The 12,415-nt window shown below is 33.9% G+C and overlaps 1 protein-coding gene across 1 annotated transcript in view; it reads left to right on the plus strand.

The window, feature by feature from the left end:
- Positions 1 to 12,415, plus strand: part of sacs (sacsin molecular chaperone) — a 104,737-nt gene that overhangs the window by 40,049 nt on the left and 52,273 nt on the right. The window lies entirely within an intron of this gene.

Genomic DNA, 12,415 nt, shown 5'->3' on the forward strand with positions numbered 1-12,415 from the left:
CCGAGGATCCCCTATATACACTGTGTATATATATATATATATATATATATATATATATATATATATATATATATAATAGTGAAATGAACAGCCTTGACACACACAAAAAGGTTCGGGACAGCCACTCATGTGCATTGGTTTCAGTCCTGAACTGAACTGATTTAGCTTAGAGAGGATGGCGGCTTTATAAGCCGCAAACCGGAAGTGGAACTGAACCGGAAGTGACATCAGTCTGGGCCCCGGAATCGGAAGTGCTGTCTTTGATTTGGCTCAGGCAGGTTTTCCTGTATTTGGCCTGCACAAGTAGGATTAGTGGACCCTGCCACCCCCTTGCCTGGTGGGTAATTACCTTCACTTGGTCCACTCAGGTTCCTATATGTAGAAAGAGAGAGAGTACTAGGGTGTTGTACCATTTTAGCCATTATGGATGTAATGAGAAGTCAAGAAAAATGACACCTTTTATTGGCTAACTAAAAAACGTTTGAGGCAACTCATGCCCCTTCTTCATGCAAGATGTAATCATATGTGTTTAAGTTATGTGATTTAAGATTTCATTATAACAAAAATAATAATGTTTTGTATGTCACACTAAATTGCAATACAGTATATTAATTTCATGAACCTCTGATAATAACCATTCTGAATTTTTCTGTAATGGATCAAAATTTCATTGGCGTACTATCATTTTAAACACACTTTTCCATAAGACACATGTTTAAATCAGTTTAATAATTTAATATATAAAACTCATTGTGTTTTTGTGCTTTTCTTAGTCATGTATGCTAATCCACATCGTTAAAACGATATCTATAAGATTATGTACAGATTCCCCATTTGTACAGGGTAAAACTATAAACAATGTTTTGTTCCAAAATTTAGTCAGTTCCCCTACCTTGGGCAGCGCGGGGTACCTGTGCTTGTGTTTGTCTAGTATTTAAATCCACACTGTTAAATTTATCTCTATCTGATTTTGTACATATTCCCCAATTGTACCCCATTTCTTTCTGAAATTTAGTTGTGAACCAGGGTAGTTACAGGTACTCTTTCTCTACTATATATAAATGTATATGAACACAGCAATTATTTTTACGATCTTTTCGTCATTCCCAATTATTAGGTTTATATTAAAATATAAAATGTATGTAAAGCTTTTAATTTTTGAAAATCTTAAATTTTGTGTAAAATGAGAAGTTAACAAATCGTTGCCAAAATAATTGTATGCCCTTAGTTAGTGAACTTGTAACTCATTATCAGTTCAATTAACAGTTTTGCACTACAACCTATAAAATGTAATAAAGTTTTAAGAACTGATGCTCAACATGTAGAGTTCACGGCAGTAGTGCCTCCTCTGTAATGACATCTAAATATTTTAAAAAATAGACATGTTTCTGTGAAGAATAATATGTAGAAGTAATTTTATTTTAGAATAATAGGATTTTGAGAAACAAAAAGCATTTGTCTTCTTTAATTTACATTTTATCTTTTCATTCTTCTCAAGATAGCTGCAGTATTTTACTTGCAATATTGCCATAATTACTGTTGCATTCTGCTTATGATTAATAACTTGCATTGCTGAAAACCCTTTGAAATACAATACTGGCTGCATTGCATCTCTAGCTATGACCCACTGGTATCACATAAACATATAAATCAAAACTAAAATGCGATCTTTGGTTCTGTAAACCCTTTCACTGTGCCTTTCATTAAAAATACATAGTAATGACAGAAGATATATCTGTAGTTCTTGTAAGATTATTGATTTTCCTAGATATTTTAACTAGTGACTTTGTTTAGCTGGAAGGTCTTATAGTAACTGGCACAGACCATTGCCTGGTTACTTTTTTGCATTCTACATTAATAATAACTGGCTAAACTGAGAAACGTTGGTGGTGTGCCATACTCTAAAATATGTGTAGATTTTATCAGCTTCATACAGTGATTTCGAAGTGTTACATATTTTTGTAACACTTCAACTAATTATTACAACATTTCAGCTACAATGATGCGAGAGCAGGAGAGGTGCCAGGATTTTATGCCGCTTTTTTTTTGTTCCAAAGCACATAGATTGAAAAGAGTAGTGTGAAAATATACACTAAACAATGGCGATGAATTGTTTAAATTATTGTAACTTTTTTTTACAAAAGCATTGGGTATGTAAAGATAACATTTTTCAGATATTTAAGTGAAACAGATACTAAACAGCTAAAAACCTTTTTTCTGTAAGAAATATTTATGAACTATTCACACATGAGTCCATGTTATAGTCAAAACCTTCCTACCTCCAAGACAAAACTTTAGGAGGTGTTATTGTGAGAAGAAAATACATAACCAGGAGGTGCAAACATAACGCTAAATGCAGTGAGGAACAGAAAAGGGTTCAAAGCCAGTATAGTTAGAGAGACTGAGCAAACCAGAAACAAGGACAAACCAGAGAATCAAAAGTCTATGGCACAAAAGAAATTCAAAAACTGAAATGAAACCTCGCATTTAGACTACTTGTTTAAAAGCTAACTGTGCTAAAGTCTTCATTTATCCAACCAAAATATAATGAAATACAGAAATGCCATCATGTTTATAGTGTCACTACCTGTTACATACAGAGAGTGATATCACAATCACATGTCTAGCCTTCCGTGTCACGTAAACAAAGAATGGGAAAAATAAAATGAAATAAAACTTTGAAAAAATACTTTAAAACAGGTATAGATTTCCAAATATAGATTCACCTTTAAAAAAGAAAAACAAAATACCCCAAAATGCACATAAAACCATGTACCATTACAGTAGTAGGGCCTATAAAAAGTACTTGCCTCTTGAAAGTTTCCACATTTTATTGTTGCACAACATTGAATCACAGTCGATTTAATTTGGCTTTTGTGACACTGTTTAACATAAAAATAATCTTTGATGTCAGAGTGAAAACAAACCTCTGGTGGTGGTGTACATTAATTACAAATATAAAACACAAAATAATTCATCTCATAATTATTTATTCTCTTCAATATGACACAACCAAAAAGACAGATAATTAGTTAAATGGAGATCACCTGCATGTATTCAAGAGGTGTCAATTGATTGTAGGATAAAAGTGTCTTATCTGGAAGGTCCACCTTGTTGTGAGTCAGTATTATGGCTTAAAATACACAATTATTATCATTATTATGCTTCTGTGTAGTAGGCTTTGAAGACTTGCGAGGGTAGAGGGTAAAATGAATTCAGAAAAATACACAATGAAGACAAAGGTGCACTTCACTTGAGACATATTATACAGAGAGAGTTTTTATTACCCAGCTTCAAAACTTGTAAGATGTGTGAAGTGTACATATAACAAGACAAATTTGCTTTGCACTTCCAATTAAAACGTATGAGTTAAATGCTTTTGAGAGCATGTACATTATCTAGTTTGCAAATAAAAAATACACATGCAGAATATGCAGCATATATCTCTACCAGTTATAATCATAACATCCATCCATCTTCCAAATCTGCTTTATATATGATAAATAACACTCATCACAAGTTTATCCTCACCTGGATCAATTTGCTGTTCAAAATTAAACAAGTTGTCATCAGTGTTACAATTCTCAGGATGAGATGTTTGCAATGACATTACTGTATTACATACTTTCTATAAGAGAGTGAAGTGTCTCCTATGCATCCGTCTTGTGTTCCATCATCCAATGCAAAAAAACTTAACTCAGAAGAACTTACTTATGTCTGTCTGTATGACTTTTCATCATAGTTTCAGTAGGTCTTCTCCATGCAGCATAGTCCCTACTCAGAGAGACTAAATATTGTATCATTACCATGTGAAGAGAGGGTTTGGAGAATGTGAAAGCTCACAGCGCTTCTGAGTCATCTGTAACTGAGCAATATGACAAGGTATATTTTGAAAGCTTCATATTATTCGACAAGGTGCAAACTGAAAGTCATCCTTCTAAGATTTATGTCTATGTCTTGCATTAATATGATTAAATTATCAAGGGTATTAAGTGTAAGACAAAATCTATCCATTTTTTTTCAACCTTTGCCCACAAAGTTCTTGACCACTTGAGGTTAAGTATTCTTGTTTGTGTTTTTTCAGTAAAAACATGTGCGTGTGTGTGTGTGTGTGTGTGTGTGTGTGTGTGTGTGTGTGTGTGTGTGTGTGTGTTGGGGGGGTGGGGGGGTACTTTTATTTAGATAATCTAACTTTTGAAAGATGAATTACCAATAACAGACCTTTATATGAGCTTTATTTGTGCATGAAAGGCAGGTGTATTAGATGTCTGAATAAACATTACATTTGTTTCATCAGTTCTGTATCTACAAAAGTGTGAATGTTTAAGTATCTTAAGCCTGCAATCAGTTTGCAGTAGCTGATATTAATTTGACATGTCTAGTTATATAATACTGCTTTGTTTTTAGGCATTCTTTAAGAAGAATTAAGGTATATTTGATTTAAAGAACATATGAATACTGAATGCGCAAAGGCACTTTCCGCAGGAAGTGGCTTTGGTTTTGGTCTACTTAGTCACGAGGCACAGTTTAGCTAACAATCATTTTTTGTTTTACTTTACTTAAACAAGCATATTAATCAGGAAAGTTATGTTAAGCTAGAAAAATATACAGAAGGTAAGGAAGGATGAACAGCATATGGTTACGTTCATTTGTATTATTGATTAAGAATATATATTGTACAGTATTGCATAATGTGGGCATTCCTGACAACATTTCCATATATTCTACTTCTGGTAAGTTGCTAGTAAGGTTCATAGTAGCATTGTGTTGGACAACAATGGCTCTCTGCCTTTTGTTCTGGACTAATAAAAACTAAAGTGTTAAATTAGAGGAAATTCTGAGGGCAAATCTGTTTTGTTATTCTTATTGTTAAAGAACTATTTTTTATCTTTTAATCCACTTCTGGCAGTTGCTTTTAATTAAAATGTTTACAATATATAGTGCATGATTTGCAGTTGCCCAAGCATTATAAAGCTGAGTTAAATATGATGTTGGTAATTGACATAGTCTTTTTTTCACATCAATTCCAGTTGCATGCAACTTGATTTGATTAAAGTTGTCACAGAAAACATGGATTAGCTGGCATCATGGCCAGGACGATGGTTCTTTGCCCAGCTGGGAAGCCTTTACAATTTATGGACAGAGGGAAACAGCCTCTCGGGGCCATGGGCTCTCCCAGTGGGATAGGTGGCAGTGCCCCTGCACCTGCACACTCTTCTTCTGTCCCTGCTTTCTAAAAAAGCTGTTTGAAATAAAAATAATATTGTGCAAATTGTAATAAGTAAGTCCAAGTTAAACAACTCATTTATTTTGCTTTTATGCAGGTGGATGATTTTCTTTAGCTTCTTTAGTCTGTATTTTCCAAGAGGGAAAATAAAAATGGAAGATCAGGTTTTAGAGCCAATCATAACATTGAAACTGCTTTTGTTAAAGTAGTAGGTGTCTTAATATATTGTACAATGCTGATATAAATAATGTGTCTGTATTTATTCTTTTAGAACTGTGTGTGGCTTTTAAGTCCACAGATCACAGTATTAATATCCACTGTCTAAAATAGAAGTATGACCTTTCTGACAGTTTCTTACACCGAATTCACTATAATTGAGAGAAAATTTAGTTTACTGTTAGTAAATACTACATAGTGTTGTGTACCTTATAGATCGGTCCATAGTACATTACTTTTGCCATTATACATGCTCCCATTGGTATAAAAAACATAAAAAAATAATATGTGAATATCCATGGCTATGCAGTGTGATGACTGGGTTGCCCACAATCACAGCCAGATTGGTAAAAAACAAGTGCATTATGCAGTTTTATGTAAACACTATCCAAAACAAAGTACATTTCAGATTCTTCAATAAATGAATTATTCAATAAAATCTGTTGCTCAATGAAGATAACAAAATCAATTAAATAGAAGTAGTAAGTAATCTGATAAAACCAAGGATATAATCAATTAGAATCAGCCTTTATCTTCATAGCAGTGCTGTTCTCCCTCTGTCTTGTCTTGTCCCGCTCAGGTATAATCAGTGGGGTGAAGATTCTGGTGAATGGAGTCCCTCACTAACTCCCTGTCCTGACCACCTTCCTTTGGTGTCCACTGAGAACAACTGAGCCAGACTCTGTCTTACTGCCTTCTTCGCTGGCATCCACAGGATCCCTAAGAGCATCTGATCTGTCCTTGTTCTTAAATACTCCCCTGGAGTACCTCTCACACTGCACCCTCGTGGGGTTTTCCCTGACTGCATTACAACTTTATATTTGCATTGCCTCCCATCCAATGCTGTCCTGCCTTAAGCAATCAAACTTACTTTCTTTTGTCTCCCCCTTTCTATCCTAGTCAGGCTCCTTTTATATTCTGTGGGTGCCCTCATTATGACCCATCAATAAAGAAACTGGTTTAACTAATCGCACATTTCTTGCAAACGTGATTAGCCAACATTCTCTGGGGCAGCAAAGCTGTGCTGTGTTTTTATTTAAAAAAATCCTGCAATGCCATGGACCCCTAGCTCGTTTTACCACATGCAGATGACAAACACCTGTACATGTCAGTTGCGCAGGATGACTCAGATGCTCTTAACCCCATTACTGAATGCCTGCTTAGGGGCACATAGTTAATAAGAAGTAATATTAATAAATTAACAAGGAATTTTTACTGATGAGCTAAAGTAAATCAACTGTAATCTGAAGACTTTTTTTAAACTTCAGGTCTTATCATAAGTTCTAAACTTTACATCCCATATTACCCAGGTTACAAAAATGCTTTTCAGTTAAGAAAAATAGTGTGAATTCAATCATTTCTATCCATGCTGGACACTATGAAGATGACAGGTCTTTTACAGGTATTTTTTTTTTGTAAACAACAACAACAACATTTATTTATACAGCACATTTTCATACAAACAATGTAGCTCAAAGTGCTTTACATGATGAAGAAAGAAAAAAAAAGACAAAGTAAATAAGAATTAAAATTAGGGAACACTAATTAACATAGAATAAAAGTAAGGTCTGATGGCCATGGCGGACAGAAAAAACAAACAAAAAAAAAACTCCAGAGCGCTGGAGAAAAAAATTAAATCTGCAGGGGTTCCAGGCCACGAGATCACCCAGCCTCCTTTAGACATTCTACCTAACATAAATGACCTCAATCAGTCCTCATTGTATTCAGGGTTCTCATGGAAAAATTTGATAATGATGGTCATGTGGACTTGTGGCCTTTAATCCATCAATGTAGGGACATCACAGTGCTTTGATTAGGTGGTGGTGGCGCAGATTGCCACCACTGAAAACCGGAAAAAGAATAGAAGAGAAAGTAGGGGTAAAGTACGGATTTTGGAGTCACCATGAATAATAATGATAATTAATTGAATATACAGAGCATCAGGATTAAACTAAAATGAAGCTATGAGAAAGCCATGTTAAAGTAATGTGTTTTCAGCAGTGTTTTAAAGTACTCCACTGTATTAGCCTGGCAAATTCCTATTGGCAGGCTATTCCAGATTTTGGGTGCATAACAGCAGAAGGCCGCCTCACCACTTCTTTTAAGTTTAGCTCTTGGAATTCTAAGTAGACACTCATTTGAAGATCTAAGGTTATGATTTGGAGTGTAAAGTGTAAGACATTCCGAAATATAAGATGGAGCAAAATTATTTAAGGCTTTGTAAACCATGAGCAGTATTTTAAAGTCAATTCTAAATGACACAGGTAACCAGTGTAGTGACATCAAAACTGGGGTGATGTGCTCGGATTTTCTTTACCGAGTTAAGATTCAATGTATAAAATGTGTATTCAATGTATAAAATGTGCTGTATACAGTACTTATAAAAGATTTATTATTTAAATTTTTATAAAACTCAGAATAAGGATATCTCCTCTACTTATTTTTGAGTTTATATTGCATGTATTGCATTCAGCACCTTGCCTAACTTCCAGGCATAAGTGTCTGCCAGTAAATAAATATTGCTTTCTCTCTACATCTCTTCATTTGACTGTTTTGTAAAGTAAAGACAAAGCTCAGTTTTTTACTGCACAAATCACAAATTATAACAGATCATGACACATGTACAGTACATGTGTATATTTACATAAATCATTTTATGAACATCATTTGTAATGGTTCCAAATTATGTATTTGCATATTATTGCTTTTTCATACTGTGTGGGTATTTATTTTTTTACAATTACCAGCATAATAAGTACTGTATTTGTGTCCAGGAACTCGTATTTTGCATTTAATATTATTTAAAATCTCCTTGACTCCTTTCTCAGTAGTATAGATAAGTATTTTACACAGCTGGTGCCAGGGAAGAATTTGTAAGGGGGCACTTGAAAATCTAAATAAGGAGATGATATTTTGGTGGCATGGTGCCGTTTGGATACTGGAAAATTTACTTTCACTACAAATACCAATGAAAACGGAAGTACATCCCACTATTGAAATTTATTATTAAATCACATAGATTGTTTATTTCATAAATTGATACTTTATTATCCTATTACTATCAAAGTAATATGGTGGAATATTTGACTTCCCTCAAAAATATTTACAGGTTCAAAGATCACCAAGACAGCATAATAATAAACGTTAGTGCAAAATTAATTTTTTATACATTGATCACCCATTATTGTCAATGGGAAGCTCATTTCACCTGCTATAAAAAATGGAAACATGCAACTTCAAAATAAAAATAAAATTGCTGGTAATTAAGTTTAACCCATAACTGATGCACCAACATTGATTAATTCACACACACACACACACAAAATACAAAGACTGCTGTTTTTATTCCTGTTTCTAATGTGTGAATAACAGAAGTAGTATAATATGGATGGATTAGGGCTTACGTGCTGTGCCATTGTCTCACTTCTGATGTGGTGTGAATTAATGTCTATTATAGTTTATTTGACCACTGACAAAGTACAAGTATTTTCTGAGTGCAGGTTAAATAGGCAAAAGTGCGTTTTGTAATATGGTAAGTCACTACCACATTTATCTCCTTTCATCTGCTGTTACATTCAGTATTCAGTGGAAGAGCAAACATTTTGTGGAACTTTGTTTGGCAGGGATCAGTTTTGTCGAAGAGTTTACTGTTTAAAACCATGTGCCCTCCATGTCTTACACACAGCAAGGCAAGTCACTAACTGAGAGTATTCTATTGTCAGAGGAGCAAGAAGTAGTTAGAATATACCAATTTAATTGAACTTGTGGGGGCTATAAGAACCTCCCATCGACTACTCTAATATTTAGGCAAACATTTAATATAGCTTAAATAACTAGCGAGTGGCTCTTACAATGATATTCATAGATTCTGCTTCACATTTTGCTCCTCCATTAAAACACACCTTCATTTTGGAGAAACTAACCTAATGAATGCAATAACTCATACTAGAGTATGTCAGCCTATTTGCTTGGGATATGCTATTTCTATTAAACAGTAGAGAAGTATCCTGGGTTAAATTATGGCTTCTTTCTGTCTGAGATTGGATGGTTTTACATCAGTATTTCCAGGGATGGGGGATGTAACAGCTGAAATAACCATCATACAATGAGGTAAACCTGATTTGTAAATCTCAATTATTCAATTATTCTGAGAAAAATGTGCATTTGGAAAGACTGAAGAGCATTGAACATAACACCGTTAGTGTTTAAAATCTGTTTTCATAATGTTAAGAATACAAAATGTTTACCTCTCAGAAAGAAACAGACACAAGAGGCCTATTTGGTTAGGAAACTAGGAGAGATTTAGTATAATGGATATGATTGTATATGTTAATTCATTTCAGTGTGCACATATCTCCATCTGTCTTAATAACGTTAATAAATGCCAGAAGTACAGGTAATTTAATACAGAAGAACTGTCTTCCCAGCTTTTTCATGGTCTCAAAGAACAAATCAGTATAAGAGCTGCATTCAGTTTCAGGCAGTGTGGTTTAGTCACTAAGGTATAGGACTTTAAATCGCTTAAAAGTGGAAATTCAGCGTCATGCTCTGATACTGTGGCAATGAGCAACACACTTTAACTTAATTATAACAAAAGGTTTTATTGAAGCTCTATGCTTATTCTTCCATTTGGGATGTTGTTCACTACTCTAGCTTCACTAAATTCAAGGTAAACAGTAGACTTCTAATTATTGTAGTTTAATGTTTCTGTGCTGACAAAAAAAAATGAAATATCATAAAACACCAAAACATTTAAAATATAACCCATTGACATAATAGGTACTGTAGGTGGAATGCTGTCAAAAAAAACTTCTTGCTTATTTTTTTATTATTAGTCATAAATAGTCATTTAAAACTTAATACTTTTTTTCTTTCTCACTCAATGTGCAGGAATATTTTGGGGTCAGGCTTAATATACAATAAATAGTGAATGAACACTGGCATTTTTATGTAAGTTCAGAGTCAAAACACAAGCTGTAGATGTGGCGCAAATTTTCATGAGTCATCCTTACCACAAGACTTTTGGGAAGCTGGAGGGTATCACTTCATTTTTCTTTCTTTATACTGAGCTTACTAATTTGCTTTTAGTTGTGTCACTGCATATATGTAGACCTTCTGCACAGCATCAGTGTTTGATCTTTGAGGGCATCTGCTACATTTTCCTTTTCAAGTTTGTAATTTATGTGCAATGCATGTTTCAGAAATCCATCTAGTTGATTGTAATTAAAGTTTATACATTTTTACATAGGTGTTTTCCATGATCCTGAAGATGTGTAATTCTTTGTTCATTTTTTACATCTGTTTGCACTTGAGTATGTTATTTGTCCTTTCTTGGCTGTTTTGCCTGTGTTTTTATTTATTTACAGTATGTTTTGTCACTTATCACATATTGTAAGAACAGTGTTTTTTTATATATGAAGGTATCCTGAAAATAATTTCTTCACTAGAACTTCTTTCTCTGAAAACAATGCAAGACTAAGCAGTGAACAGAAGCATTTAGGTGAAAGAGATTCTTGATTTGATTATATGTCCTTTGAATTTTAATTCCCAATTTGATGTTGAGTTTTGTTTCTTTTCTGCTGTTTTGGTTGAAAATGTAAAGTTCATTAATAATTACTATGCTAGTTATTTTCAATTGTTACCTTTCATTGCTGTTGCTTTCCTAATGCATTTTATTTACTTTGAATTGTCTTGCTACTGTGGTGCCATTGCACTGGATGCCAATATCCCTCATAAAAATGTGTTCATGTATCAAGATTTTTTTCCAGCTTAACCGTAGTTTTGTTTGTTTTTTTCAGTCCTGTAGTCCATCTAACCTTATCATTGTACTTATCTTTAGAGACAGAATACAATATTATAAATTAGACTGAACTTTTTTACTAATTACATATTTATGTTATGTAGGCATATGTTGATTTATTTTTTATTACTTATTATTCTTGTTCACTTTTTTCTTTTCTTGTAACTGTTTCCTGTAAAACACTGAGCTACATTCTTTGTATGAAAATGTCCTATAGAAATAAATGTTGTTATTTTACTGTAAGCACTTCTTTTAAACGGAGAAGGGGGTAATCTTTTTGGAATAGCTAGATGCCATTTTTATGGTGTTCTTTGTTCTTTGTAAAACCTCATGTATTTACAGTATTATTATCTTACCAGTAACGGCGCACACTTGACTTGAGCATTCATAGTATTCATCCTCTTTCTCTGTATGTTTATCATTCGTTTGCTCAGAGGTTGATGTGCTTGCTGCTTCCTGAGCAGCTCTTCTTTACTCCACCCTAGCGGCCCGCTGCTTCTCCTTTCGTCTGCATCTTTTCACGTTAAAAATGATTAATTAGTTTTTGTGTTGCAATTACTTAGTATGTTTTCTTTAATTTTTCACTTTATCTGGCACTTAAGTCTTCAATCTGCCTTAAGAATGATTAGCGAAGACGGTAGAGAAAAAAAATTGCGCCCGTACACATGCGCCGCATGGCCGCCCTGCTGCGCTGCCAAGAGTTGATTCTACAATAAAATAAAATAAAAATAAAAAGAGTAATAAAATCATCACCCCGAAAGCGGATAGTAGACGTCACGTAGTATATGTGTACCAAATCAATAGGTGAAACGGTTTGCGAGCTACAGGTGATTTAAAATCCTGGACAGACAAACGAACAGCCATGGTAGCGTATTATAGAAGAAGATGCTTCTGTTTGTTTTATGATATTGTTTTTCTTGCCTTTCCAAATATTTATTGTATTATTTTTTTTCCTGGTTTTGTTACATGTTATCTAGAGAAAGTTAGTGCTAGGATATGCTTTGACTTTGCAGGGCCAAAAAAGTAAAGAAGGACCATGTGGGTAATGCTATACAGCGCAACTCTCCCTACCATTATGTGCATTTTCACCCTTTAATAACTTATACAAGCCTAGGAACAGTGTTTCTTTATAAATTATTTAATTATTGTTACCGCACGTGCATAGCCTGTAG

Source organism: Erpetoichthys calabaricus, chromosome 4, assembly GCF_900747795.2.
Source record: "Erpetoichthys calabaricus chromosome 4, fErpCal1.3, whole genome shotgun sequence".
Classification (NCBI taxonomy): domain Eukaryota; kingdom Metazoa; phylum Chordata; class Cladistia; order Polypteriformes; family Polypteridae; genus Erpetoichthys; species Erpetoichthys calabaricus.